This window comes from Zootoca vivipara, chromosome 2, assembly GCF_963506605.1.
Source record: "Zootoca vivipara chromosome 2, rZooViv1.1, whole genome shotgun sequence".
Classification (NCBI taxonomy): Eukaryota; Metazoa; Chordata; class Lepidosauria; order Squamata; family Lacertidae; genus Zootoca; species Zootoca vivipara.
Genome location: NC_083277.1, coordinates 22,216,406 through 22,229,066, shown reverse-complemented (window position 1 = coordinate 22,229,066; position 12,661 = coordinate 22,216,406). Strand labels below are relative to the sequence as shown.

General features: G+C 44.5%; 1 protein-coding gene across 7 annotated transcripts in view; it reads left to right on the top strand.

The window, feature by feature from the left end:
* FHIT (fragile histidine triad diadenosine triphosphatase) overlaps nucleotides 1-12,661 on the top strand; it is a 1,048,086-nt gene that overhangs the window by 659,746 nt on the left and 375,679 nt on the right. The gene's annotated exons all lie outside the window — the stretch shown is intronic.

Sequence of the window (12,661 nt, the reverse complement as noted above, 5' to 3'; positions counted from 1 at the left end):
AACATGTTGATTTCTGGACTGTCCACGGGCCGGATTGAGAAGGCGATTGGGCCACATCCGGCCCCCGGGCCTTAGGTTGCCTTCTGCTGGTCTAGAAGATATTCCTTTGGCCATGAAAGTCTGCCATACTGTTACTATTGGCTCGGTACACATCAAGCAATTATCTCTTCAAGTGTCAATTAGAGGCCCTGTTCCAAGCCAATAGATGGCTCTGTTGGTAGAGCATGAGACTCTTGATCAGACTTCCTCAACCTCGGCCCTCCAGATGTTTTTGGCCTACAACTCCCATGATCCCTAGCTAGCAGGACCAGTGGTCAGGGATGGTGGGAATTGTAGTCTCAAAACATATGGAGGGCCGAGGTTGAGGAAGCCTGCTCTTTATCTTAGGGCCATGGGTCCAAGCCTCACACTGAGCAAAAAGATTCCTGCATTGCAGGGGGTTGGTCTAGATGACCCTCATGGTCCCTTCCAACTCTACAGTTCTATGATTCTGTGAAGTGCTGGAAGTTCAACAGGGAGGGGGTCTGTTGTCAAATGAGAGAAAATCCCACAGAATTGGACCCATAATACTGAATGCATGACTCCTGATGGACACGAGACCTTTATCTGAACCATGGAGGACCTCTGAATACGTCCGAGATTGGGCAGAGATACAATGTATTAGATCAGTGTTTCCCAACCAGTGTGCCTCCAGATGTTTTGGGACTACAACTCCCATCATTCCTGACCACTGGTCTTGCTAGCTAGGGATGATGGGAGTTGTAGTCCCAAAAAATCTGGAGGCACACTGGTTGGGAAACACTGTATTAGATCAGGAATAGGCAACCTTGGCTCTCCAGATGTTTTGGAACTACAACTCCCATGATCCCTGACCACTGTTAGCTAGGGATCATGGCAGTTGTAGTTCCAAAACATCTGGAGAGCCAAGGTTGCCTATGCCTGTATTAGATGCTCCTTAAGGCAGGCATCCCCAAACTGCTGCCCTCCAGATGTTTTGGCCTACAACTCCCATGATCCCTAGCTAACAGGACCAGTGGTTGGGGAAGATGGGAATTGTAGTCCAAAACATCTGGAGGGCCGAAGTTTGGGGATGCCTGCCTTAAGGTATCCCAGACCAAGTTTTTTTTGGGGGGGGCTCTTGCCAATTAATCACGACTGGACCTAATGGTCAGGGGTCCCTTTACCTTTACCTTTAAAAAAGGGACCCAGGTGGCACTGTGGTTAAACCACTGAGCCTAGGGCTAGCTGATCAGAAGGTCGGCGGTTCGAATCCCTGTGACGGGGTGAGCTCCCGTTGCTTGGTCCCAGCTCTTGCCAACCTAGCAGTTCGAAAGCACGTCAAAATGCAAGTAGATAAATAGGAACCGCTACAGCGGGAAGGTAAACAGCGTTTCCATGTGTGATTGCCGGAAGCAGCTTTGTCATGCTGGCCACATGACCTGGAAGCTATACGCCGGCTCCCTCGGCCAATAATGCGAGATGAGCGTGCAACCCCAGAGTCGGTCACGACTGGACCTAATGGTCAGGGGTCCCTTTACCTTTACCTTTAAGGTATCCCAGACCAAGTTTTTTGGGGGGGCTCTTGCCAATTAATATGAGAACCATGAACTGGGCCTGGTAGCAGATGGTCACCCATTTAAGGGGTGCACTTTAAACAGCCGTTTCTTTTCTGGTTGGCCCGAGTTAAAAACCTCTCTGCTTTCGAAAGAACCCTTTATAAATTGCATTTGAGGGGGCGAGGATTGGAATGTTCTTTGGCAAAACACATTACACGCAGCTGCGGAACGCTCCTACTCTGACCTGAATGTGGGTCAGAAGCCTTCCTAAGGGAAGATTTCGCTCTTTTCGTCCTTTTGATCTTTCCGAAGTCCTTAGAAGTGGTGACTCCGTTATGTAAACTCTTCTTCCTTCTCCTCCCTTAATTAACAGTATCATGAAGTGGCTGGGGGAGTATGGAGATGCTGGAAAATAAATCTACTCAGCGGGAAATGAGAAATATTGTTTCTTAAATCTCATTTGTTGGAGGTACTTTGGTGTTTTTTTTTTTTTTTTTTTGCCCTACAGAAAAATCTCTCTGTTCTTCAAAGTAATGAATAGTTGCATTTGTCAGAAGCCTTCAAAAAAAGAAGGGAAAATAACCACTATTTGTGTCATTTACCTTAATTCCATTAGACCCAATACGCTTCTGAAGTTGCGCCTCTTTGCTGTGCTGGGTGTTATTACTGTCGATTAGAGAAAGCATCAGGAATAATTCATTTATAGCCACATTACAGAAACAGGGAAGGGCAGAGTGGGCGGGTGGGTGAGGGGACAAAGGTGAGGGACTTTTCTGGAGCTGCACTGCTTGGTGAAGCTGCCAAGAAGTACAAACCGGAAGGGTAAGAGAAACTCGGCATGATGGATCGCGTGTCAATTCTCAGCTATGGAGACCAAAATTAAAACCTCTGAGGTAACGACTTAAAACAAAATTGCATTGCCACATGCAATTCATCCAGCTAGGAATAAAGCATTTTCATACGAAGTCTAGTCATTCAAAAGACATCTCCTAAACCGGCTTCTCTTCTTCTCTTCTCTCTCCCCACCCCCACCCCGCCCTCAATTTCTATTCTGAAACCTCAAAACTGAACAGCCGCCAGACTTTCTTCATCTGTATTGGCCCTTGTCGTCGTAAGGGTCACTGCTGATCACCAACTGCACTTTTTAACAGTCTGAGGTCTGTAATTCAGGATAATTCCTCTGCAATTTTGTGGGCACGGGTTACTTGAAGCTGGCTTTTAAAGGCAAGGCGGCGAATGGAAATGCTCGCAGCTCCGGGGGAATCGGCCTCTTATTCACTGTGCCACAGATTGCTTCTGACTCCCCCCCCCCTTTTCCCTCCTCTCAAACACCGTGAAGTAAATGTGCTCACATTTTAAACGTTAGGGCTCCTTCCCTGGGTGTTTTTGAAGTGTAATATATTTTTTACTATCTCCTAGGGTGCCCTGCAGCTAAAATGAAAGAGAGCCCAGAAGTGTAGTTATTTAGCCCCTCCAAAGTGACTTATAAGTGCTTTTTAATTTTTTTAAAGAACTTTTATGCAGAATGTGCATTGGGGGGGGGCATGTTCTGCGGTTTTGTTTTCAGATGGGGGGGGGGGAATGCCAATTATTCCTGATAGGTTGGATATGTTTCCTTGAGTTTTATCATCTGTGGAGTAGTGCAATTTGGTTGTCAAGTAGAAAAGTTTGCCATTCCGCTAGAGTCCCATAAAACCCGTAATGTGAAATTTTGATGGGGATGAATAAACCTAACACATCGCTAGGGCCCTTCCCCTGGTGGTACGTTGCTCTCCCTCTCTAAAACAAGGTTGATGTATAAGGACCTTGTGCCCTGGGCTTCGTCTTCAGGCCATTTTCTGCTCAGAAGTTTATATACACGGGACAGACCAGAATCTCTAGAGTCAAACAAGTCACTCTTTTATTAAGAGAAAATGATTTTTTTTTATTTCTCCTAGTCAGAGGAAATCAAACAGCCCCATGGAAGGGATTCAGGCAGGCGTAATATAAGGGGATTTGGTTATTAAAATGGTCCTGTAAACGCAAGACAAATAGCTGATGCTTCCTCAATGGCTTATGATTGTGGCTGTTGGCTACTTGAGACTAGGAGGATTGGTTCCACATCTCCGATACCTGGGAGTCAGAATATAGTGATTTTTCTTTTTCTGGTCCCCTTTGTTTGATCTCTCAGTTCAGGGGGCTCCCAAGTTGTGGTCCTCAGATTTGCAGCTAAAGACGGGAGATGGCACATCTATCACATTGAGTATTTATATTGGTTTTTTTAGCTGTATTTTTATTGCTTCTTTTATTTCTTATGCTGTACTTTATTCCAATAAAAATGCAATTTAAAAAGGCAAGCAGCATCTGGCACAGAGCATGACAATTGCTACAACAGGCAGGAAAATCATTAAGCGGTCCACCAAGGCCACCAAAAAATTTTAAGTGGTCCATAGGGCAGTGGGAGAATGGGAGGAACAGTCTTAGCTTCATCTATAGCTACTTGGTTGCACAGTGGTCTGAAGGCAATCAGGCAATCAGAAGAACTTCCTGACAGTAAGAGCTGTTCAACAGTGGAATTTGCTGCCAAGAAGTGTGGTGGAGTCTCCTTCTTTGGAGGTCTTTAAGCAGAGGCTTGGCAGCCATCTGTCAGGAATGCTTTGATGGTGTTTCCTGCTTGGCAGGGGGTTGGACTGGATGGCCCTTGTGGTCTCTTCCAACTCTATGATTCTATGATTCTAGGATGGAGGAGTTGAGACCACAGTACTTGGGCAGCCTTGAAAACAAAATATGGAATAGCTAGCCTTGAAATGGCCCTTCCTTCAAGTGGACTTTTCCTCTCTCAGATACCACTTGATTTTTTGGTAAAAGGGGCAGACCTAAAGCTTCCCGTCCGATGAGAACAGATGCAGGCTGTGAACATTTTCTAGGCGTGGGCAACTCAGGATTGTCCTTGGTCACTGGGAGAGAGGTTTATAAAAGGTATTCATTAATGAAAATTGAAATCGCCTTGCTGGATCAGAGTGAGGCCCACCCATCCCGGCATTCTGTTTCAATGAGCAACAAGTCTTAGAGAAGCTCACAAGAAGGCCATAAAGAAAAGGTTATAATTGTGTGCAGCACCTGGTTGGATCCCTTTAGCAAAACAAGTCCCATCGTACAGCATTTGTGCAGAAATATCTCTCAAGGCAGCTGCACTTGTGGGACAAGTGAGTGTGGAACAATCCTCAGGAAGATGGAAGGAGCGCCGAGGGCGCAAAACACACCATGCCTTCCTCTTTAGAGGCACTGGTTTTGTGTTAAAATATAAAGTGGGAATACAGAGAGCTCCCTTTTTTTAAAAAAAGTATTTTTTATTAAAGATTTCTTGAATTACAAAGGTGTGTGCAGTGTCTCTCATATTTTTACATGTATCATTTTTGCAAATCAGTTTCATTTGTTAAGACACTAAGAAGAAAGAGGGAAAACGAGGTAGATGGGGGTGGGAGGGTGGATGGGGGTGGAATTAGCTGACAATGTTTCTGTTTTGCTTATTGAAAACAACTTTCTGCATCTGTGTAAAGCCCTATACAGTCATATCTCATGTTGCGTCCGCTTCAAGTTGCGTCTTTTCAGCTTGCGAACTCGGCAAACCCGGAAGTGTTTACTTCCAGGTTTCGCCGCACATGCATGTGCAGAAGCATTCTGCGCACTTCACGCGTGCGCAGAAGCACCACTCTGGTTGCGGACTTTTCGGGGTGCAAATGGCACCCCAGAACGGATCGTGTCTGCAACCAGAGGTACCACTTTACAGCCCAGGGCCAGGATATATCAAGTCTTCCCCTGTGCTCTGTGGGTGAGGGCCTCTTGCGGATATCATCTTATCAGGAGGGTCATTCCATACAACGCAGGAATTGACCCTTTAGTGTTGCATCACCCATCCTTCTTCTTGAATATTAGACGATCGTCTTTTGGTGCCTATTGACGACTTTCCTCTTCAAACAAGCCTTTTCAGCAGAGATCTCCCCCAGCCTGCCTCTGCAACTGAGTTGTTTTAAGAGTTTCTTTTTATTGTTTTATGTCTCGTGCCCTAGGCTGCATTAGGAGAAAAGGCTGGATACAATATTTAATAAATGAATGAAGTAAATTCTAAAATCAGGTCTGCCCTCTGCAGCTCTTCTACATCTCTAACCTTCCTGAAAACCCGGTTACCTCATTGGCTGGGCTTTCCTTCATCTACATGCAGCATCCAGCATATTTGTACCCAAAACTTCACGCTCAATTATCCGCATGCGATGTGGGCTCCCAGCTACTTTGCACGTGGAAGTCGCCTCCGTGCACGAAAAGCGTGGTTCGTGAAGCAGCCTTCATCAGGCCTCCAGCCCTGCAAGCGATCATGCACAACGCGAACTCTTGACAGCTTCACAATCAGCGCTGCCCTACAGCCAGCGTTATTGACTTATCTGCACAGATAGAGGTGGTTAAAATATATATGAGCAGGTCGATTACGACGACAGAGTAGTGGGTTATTCAGCGGCATCGAGGACCAATCTCGGTATACAATTGTGTACTCCCCGCAGGCGGGAGGCCAATTAATTTGAAGATCAGATCAAATTCGGCAAGTGTTATTGTGTGTTACACGGATACACAATCCCCGGAGGCTACTGATAATGATAATAATGAATTAATACAGGGGTAGGCCTCTCATCCAGATTCTAATTACAGACTTCTGCACTGGCTTTTGTTCTCAAAGGACAGACTTTCATTAGAAGTTATGGTGCCATCGTCAGATTTTTAGCTTTGCAGCATCTGTCGTTTAATCCATTGTTTCTTTGCAAGGCGGCAGTAAACAGGAAGTTTATGATATTCCGATTCCAGTGTGACAGGATGCATCATTAAGAAGGGCTCCTCTTACAGAGGAGGAGAGCCTTGCATGATAGCTTGCGAATGTAGGGACTTTTTGACATTGGTAAGCAGATGCAGTTCAGAACTCGTGTCACTTAATTCGCAAGGGCGCCTTGAGAATGGAAACAGAAAACATTGTATTGACACAACACATTGTTTCAGATTAACTTGCATCCAGAAGGCTTGAATTAGGATCTGTCTTGATTAAAGACTGGATTATACTTGGCTTTAGTAGGATTGGTGCCAGCTGCATAGAAGGTCTAGTGTAACCAGGTAAAAGAGTGAACAGTATTCCGTTTTTTAAAAACAACAACAATTCAATTCCAGGCAGTTACTGTCAAATGTTGCATGAAGTCAAATTGTGATGAGGGGTTGAGGAAAGGCATAGTTCAGGAGACAAAGTGTATATGTTATATACTGCAGGTCCCAGGGTCAATTTCTGGCATCTCCAATTTCAAAAAAGGATCAGGTGGTGGAAAAGATCCTGGAGAGCTGCTGCCAGTCAAGAAGATACACAGATGTCCCACTATCCAAACACTCGTTTATACAAAAATTCACTTATCCAAACATGAGGAATTAGTACTCAAAAGTCACTATACGCAACACAGATCCAGCTATCCAAACAATTGGACTTGTATATGTAGTACTGTGAACATATAAGTAGCCTTAAACAAGCCTTACTTTTTTGAGTTTTGCTGGTCTGCCACAGCTGTTTTGCCAGAAACCATGGAGGGAGGGAGGAGATGGGACAAATAATTGAGCTTTCCCCCTTCTTTCCTTGTTTGCCATTTGCAAGGTTTCAACGGGTTTCCTCATCAGCTGTAGGTCAAAATTCCCTGGTCAGGAACATGTTAGAAATTTCCCCATAGGAATAAATGGTAACTGTGGACTCATTATGTGAATGCTTGCCTACCAAATGATTTTATGAGCTCGAATTGTGTTTGGATAGTGAGACGTGCATATATTACAACTGCAATTGATACACAAAGGATGGTATCCAGCTAACATGTCCATTCAGCTCACAGATTTCCGCTTCTGGAATGGGCTTTCCCCTCTCCTCCCTCAATGCACACCATATCCTGGGACATCCCAGCCAGATGGGTGGGGTATGAATAATAAAATTCTGATTACATTTTTTATCCTTCCCAAATCTGCTCCCTAGGACACTTTAGAACCCATAGCCTGTTCCCATGAGGCAGGTGCCTTGACTATACTCCTTTTGGTGCCTGCCTAAAAATTATTTAAGTGAATCCCAAAACTAGGCAACACATGACCAAATTCAAACGAACAGAATGTATTTACAACACTTCAGTGGTTGCAACACAAGTATTTGGTTTGTTTCTTAAAAAATATTTAAGCCTATCCAAACATGTAGCTGTTGATGCATTTTCATCTTCTGCTATCAATTTTAACCATCTTCTAAAGATGGTTAAAATTGATAGTAAAATATTAAATCACATGGGATTTTTTTAAACCCTTTTTATTGATGGTTTTAATGTTTCTTGTAATGTTTATTACACTTGGAATGTTTATTACACTTGAGGGGTATATAAATTCTGTTAAATAAAAAAAATAAAAAAACTGCTCTATTTTCTGCTCTGAAAGTGTCTTAGTATCTGAAGGAATTTGGGGTTCACCAAGACTGATAATGTGATAGAGAAGCAGAGGTTATATGGGGGGGGGGAAGAGACCTGCAATTATTGTAACTGAACTATGGGTGTGTTGTGAAAATAAAGTCAGTTCTACTTTGATACATTCTGCAGTGGTTGTGCAGTTTTCGTGGTGCTGATTCTTCTGGGAATAGTGTGTGGATTCCCCTGGCCTTGGTTCCGGCAGAGTCTTTTCCTTGGATAACAGTCTCATAAGACCCTGATGTTGGGAAAGATTGGGGGCACAAGGAGAAGGGGACAACAGAGGATGAGATGGTTGGACAGTGTTCTCGAAGCTACGAACATGAGTTTGACCAAACTGCGGGAGGCAGTTTAAGACAGGAGTGCCTGGCCTGCTATGGTCCATGGGGTCACAAAGAGTTGGACACGACTACATGACTAAACAACAACAACGGTCTCATGGTATATATATATAACAGGCACTAGATTTTCTCTACAATGCTGACAGATATTAACAGACACTTCTGAGACTCAGTCTTGGTGTAGAAGTTCGAGTGTTGCACTAGGACCTGGGAGACCAGCATTCAGATCACTACTTGTCCAGGAAGCTTTCTGAGTGACCTTGGGCCAGTCATTGCCTCTCAGCCTAGCCTTGCTATATGCTTGTGAAACATGGACCACTTATACACGCCATCTCCAACTCCTCGAAAGATTCCATCAACGGTGTCTCCGAAAAAAATTACACATCACTTGGGAAGGCAGGCTAACTAATATCAGTGTACTGGAAGAAGCAAAGATCACCAGTGTTGAAGCAATGATTCTTCAACATCAACTTCGTTGGACTGGTCATGTTGTGCGGATGCCTGATTATCATCTTCCAAAGCAACTACTCTATTCTGAACTTAAAAAGGGAAAGCGTAATGCTGGTGGTCAACAAAAGAGGTTTAAAGACTGTCTCAAGGCAAATCTTTCAAAATGTAGTATAAACACCAACAATTGGGAAACACTTGCCTGCGAGCGCTCCAATGGGAGAACAGCCTTTACCAAAGGTGTCATGGGCTTTGAAGACACTCGCACTCAGGACGGAAGGGAGAAACGTGCTAAGAGGAAGGCACGCTTGGCAAATCCACACCGTGATCAACTCCCACCCGGAAACCTATGTCCCCACTGTGGAAGGATGTGTGGATCCAGAATTGGCCTCCACAGTTACTTATGGACTCATTGTTAAAACCATGTTTATGGAAGACAATCTTACTCAGCTATGAGTAATCAAGAAGAAGAAGAAGAAGAAGAAGAAGAAGAAGAAGAAGAAGAAGAAGAAGAAGAAGAAGAAGAAGAAGAAGAAGAAGAAGACCTCCCAGGGTGATTGTGGGGATTAAACCAGAAGGGGGGGGCATGTGCCCCAGCTTGAGCTCCTTGGAGGAAAAGGTGAGATATGAATGCAGTAAATAAATAGAGACATAAATAAATTTCACATCCTGCCTTTCCCTCATTGATCATGCCCAGGCCATCCTTGGCTCTAGCAAGGTAGATGTGTCATGTGCTTCTAAACCACTCCCTGGGCTGAAATGAATGTCAGAAGATAGCGGGCTACCAGTAGCGCAGTTTGTCCCATTCTCTCAGAGCATTTCTTTTTCTTTTTTCTTTTGGGAAGCCTGTTTGCTTCCCCCACAATATTTGTTTCTAATGTAATGTTTGCTTTGTGTGGAGGGAGGAAAATGAGATTAAACACTGGAAATATAAACTGTTAGCCCAGAGTTAATAGGATGATATTTGTCAACTTCTGTGCTGTGGTTATGCATTTCAAAGTCTGTTGAATGTTTACTTGAAAATAAATGGGGTGGGGAGGAGGAGCTCACAGGGTGATTCTGCTCATATTTTGGCTTTGGGTTTCCTCTTCCCTTAAAAAAACAAACACCTGCAATGATGTTTCCATAAGGCTTTATGAAATATTCCTGCCAGCTTTTGATAACCATCAGCGGTGGATTTGTGTGTAATTTTCCCAATTGAAAAATAATGCGCCGAGATGGAGCTCTTGCAAGGGGTGCAAGGGGTGCAATAGCTTTTTGTGTGTGGCAATACCTCATTACATTGCCTTAGGTTATCTGAGTCATTTACACAGTCACTCAAAGACCAGCTACCTGACATTCCGAAGCAACTTAAAATAGTTTTCTCTACTTCCGCTGCATTTAAATTTCATTTCAAACACTGTAAGCTAACACCAATATTTTACATTTCACTGGAGCCTTTTGCATCAATAGTATATTTATTATTTATTCATTTATTTGTTTTTTAAACACACACACAAACAAACTGTATTCACATTTACTGGCCCTTCTTGACCATTCCAAGGCTCTGACAGACAGCCTTATTATTTTTATATCCTGTGTTGACTCTGCTTTCCATTCATCGTATTTTCTTCTTCTTCTTTCCCCCAGTTTCCAAGGAAGAAAAGCACTTCTATCATTTGTCTAGAACAATGCACGTTCTTAAACGCAGCTTTAAAAATATGGAACTGCATTGAGGATTATTGTTTAGACTACAGGGGTGCCACCAAGGAAGGAGGACATAGGCGGTCTATAATGGCCCAGTATTAATTTCTGCGAGGTGTCGGTGATCCCTAAGGCTGTCCATATGCACTCTTCACTTCAGCTCACAACTGTATCAACAAAACTAATTTTAGTTGCTGGATGATTCACAACTTCTTAAATTATTTGCTTTGGTAGCTATTCTATTATTAGTATCTTAAGTTTTCATCAAAGTGGGTTGTAGTTAATATTTATTTATTTCATAAGATTTATGAGCCGCTTGATTGTAAACAACAACAACAACAGCAACCTTCCGAACAGTTTGCAAAAAGATAAAACAAGAAAATCAAGAAAAAAATGTACAGCCATGCTTTATAACCTAAAGAAGTTAAAATACTAAATCGCCCCAACTTTCTAAGAATCTGGGTAGGCTTCTCTAAAACAAGAATGTTCTTTTTTTCTTTTCTTCCAGGCACCAAAATGAATACAGTGAAGGCACCTGCTTGATCCAAGAAAATATTTAATAGAAACAATTAAATAATAATAATAGGCAGGGAGTTCCAAAGTGCAGGTGCTGCCACACTAAAAGATCGAGTGAGAAATGTGGGATGAATATTATGTATAATAATTATATTGCGTCTTGGCCTTTTGGCTAAGATTATATGTGTATGTCAGGCTTCGGGGAATTGGCTTCCTTCCCTGTGGCAGTAAATAAGCAGATTCTTACCAGTTAGTTTCTTTAATAAATACAGCAAGAGACAAAAGAAAGTGTCTCCCTAGAATGGTGGTGCTCCCAATTAAGACTCACCATTGTAATCTGAGTTTGTACCCACTGTGCTTCCTGTTCTAACACTTTCTGAGCTCTCTGTGTCTTTGGGGAAGGGGGGTGGATACTATCCAGAGACTGTGAATCTGTTAACCAGGGTACCCAAACTACGGCCCCCGGGCCGGATGTGGCCCAATTGGCCTCCCAATCCGGCCCGCAATGACCCCCGCCGCCCGCTGCCACCGCCCACTCTTACAGCGCGCGGCACGGCGGCGATCTACAAAATCGGCAAAAAATCGCCGAAAATCCTTTGTGCGCATGCGTATGGGCCTCTCCCGACCCAGAAGAGGTCATTTCCGATGCACTTCCGGGTCGGGGGAGGCCCATACACATGCGCACAAGCGATTTTTGGCGATTTTTTCCGACCGTGTGCGTGTGCGCATGCGCACGGGCGCGCACTCCCCCGCCCTCCGGCCCGCTGCGCGCACACTCCCCTGCCCTCCAGCCCGCCGCGCGGTCGGCGAGGCGGGCACCGGTCCGAAGCCCGGTAAGTCTGGGGACCCCTGCTGTTAACTCTCTCTCTTCTAGTGTTTCTTTTCCTAGCTGTTCCCCATCCAGAATTTCCCAGCTTCTGCCTTCTGAACTATGCCCCTCTGCAAACCACTGAAGATGCAGAAGCAGGAGCAGGGGGAGGGGGAGGCTCCCACCATCCCTCCTCAGTGCAGCCCTCCCCAGCACGGTCCCTGGCAGTGTATTATGTGACACCTTTAGTTGTGCCAATTCTGCCAACCAAAGCGGTCACATGTGGAGTAAGGTGATCTCGTAACCACCATTTAGGACAATACAGTGGACCCTCTGGATAAGAATGTAATTTGTTCCAAGGGTCTGCAAGTACCCTGAAAAATCTGCAAGTAGAGGTGTTGCTTCTGCGCACGCGTGCAGCGCGATAGAGCGCTTCTGCGCATGCACGTGCAGTGAAACCTGAAAGAATACACTTCCGGGTTTGCTGAAGGTACCCGAAGGTAACATAACCCGAGGGTCCACTGTACTTTGAAGCCATTCTCTGAGCGTCCCCATGTCACTCCCCCTTCTTATCATCCTCTTATGAGCCAGCTTGCTGGAAGCTGTCTTATACTGAGTCAGACCATGGCTCCATCCAGCTCAGCATTGTCTAACCTGACTAGCAATGGCTTTTCAGGGTTTCAGGCAGGGCTTCCTCTCCCTGCCCTGCCAGGAGATGTTCGGGATTGAAACAAGGAACTTGCTGCAAAACAATACCTATCAGAACAAACCACGTCGGAAGCGCTCCAGTTGGAGAACAGCCTTTACCAAAGGTGTCAT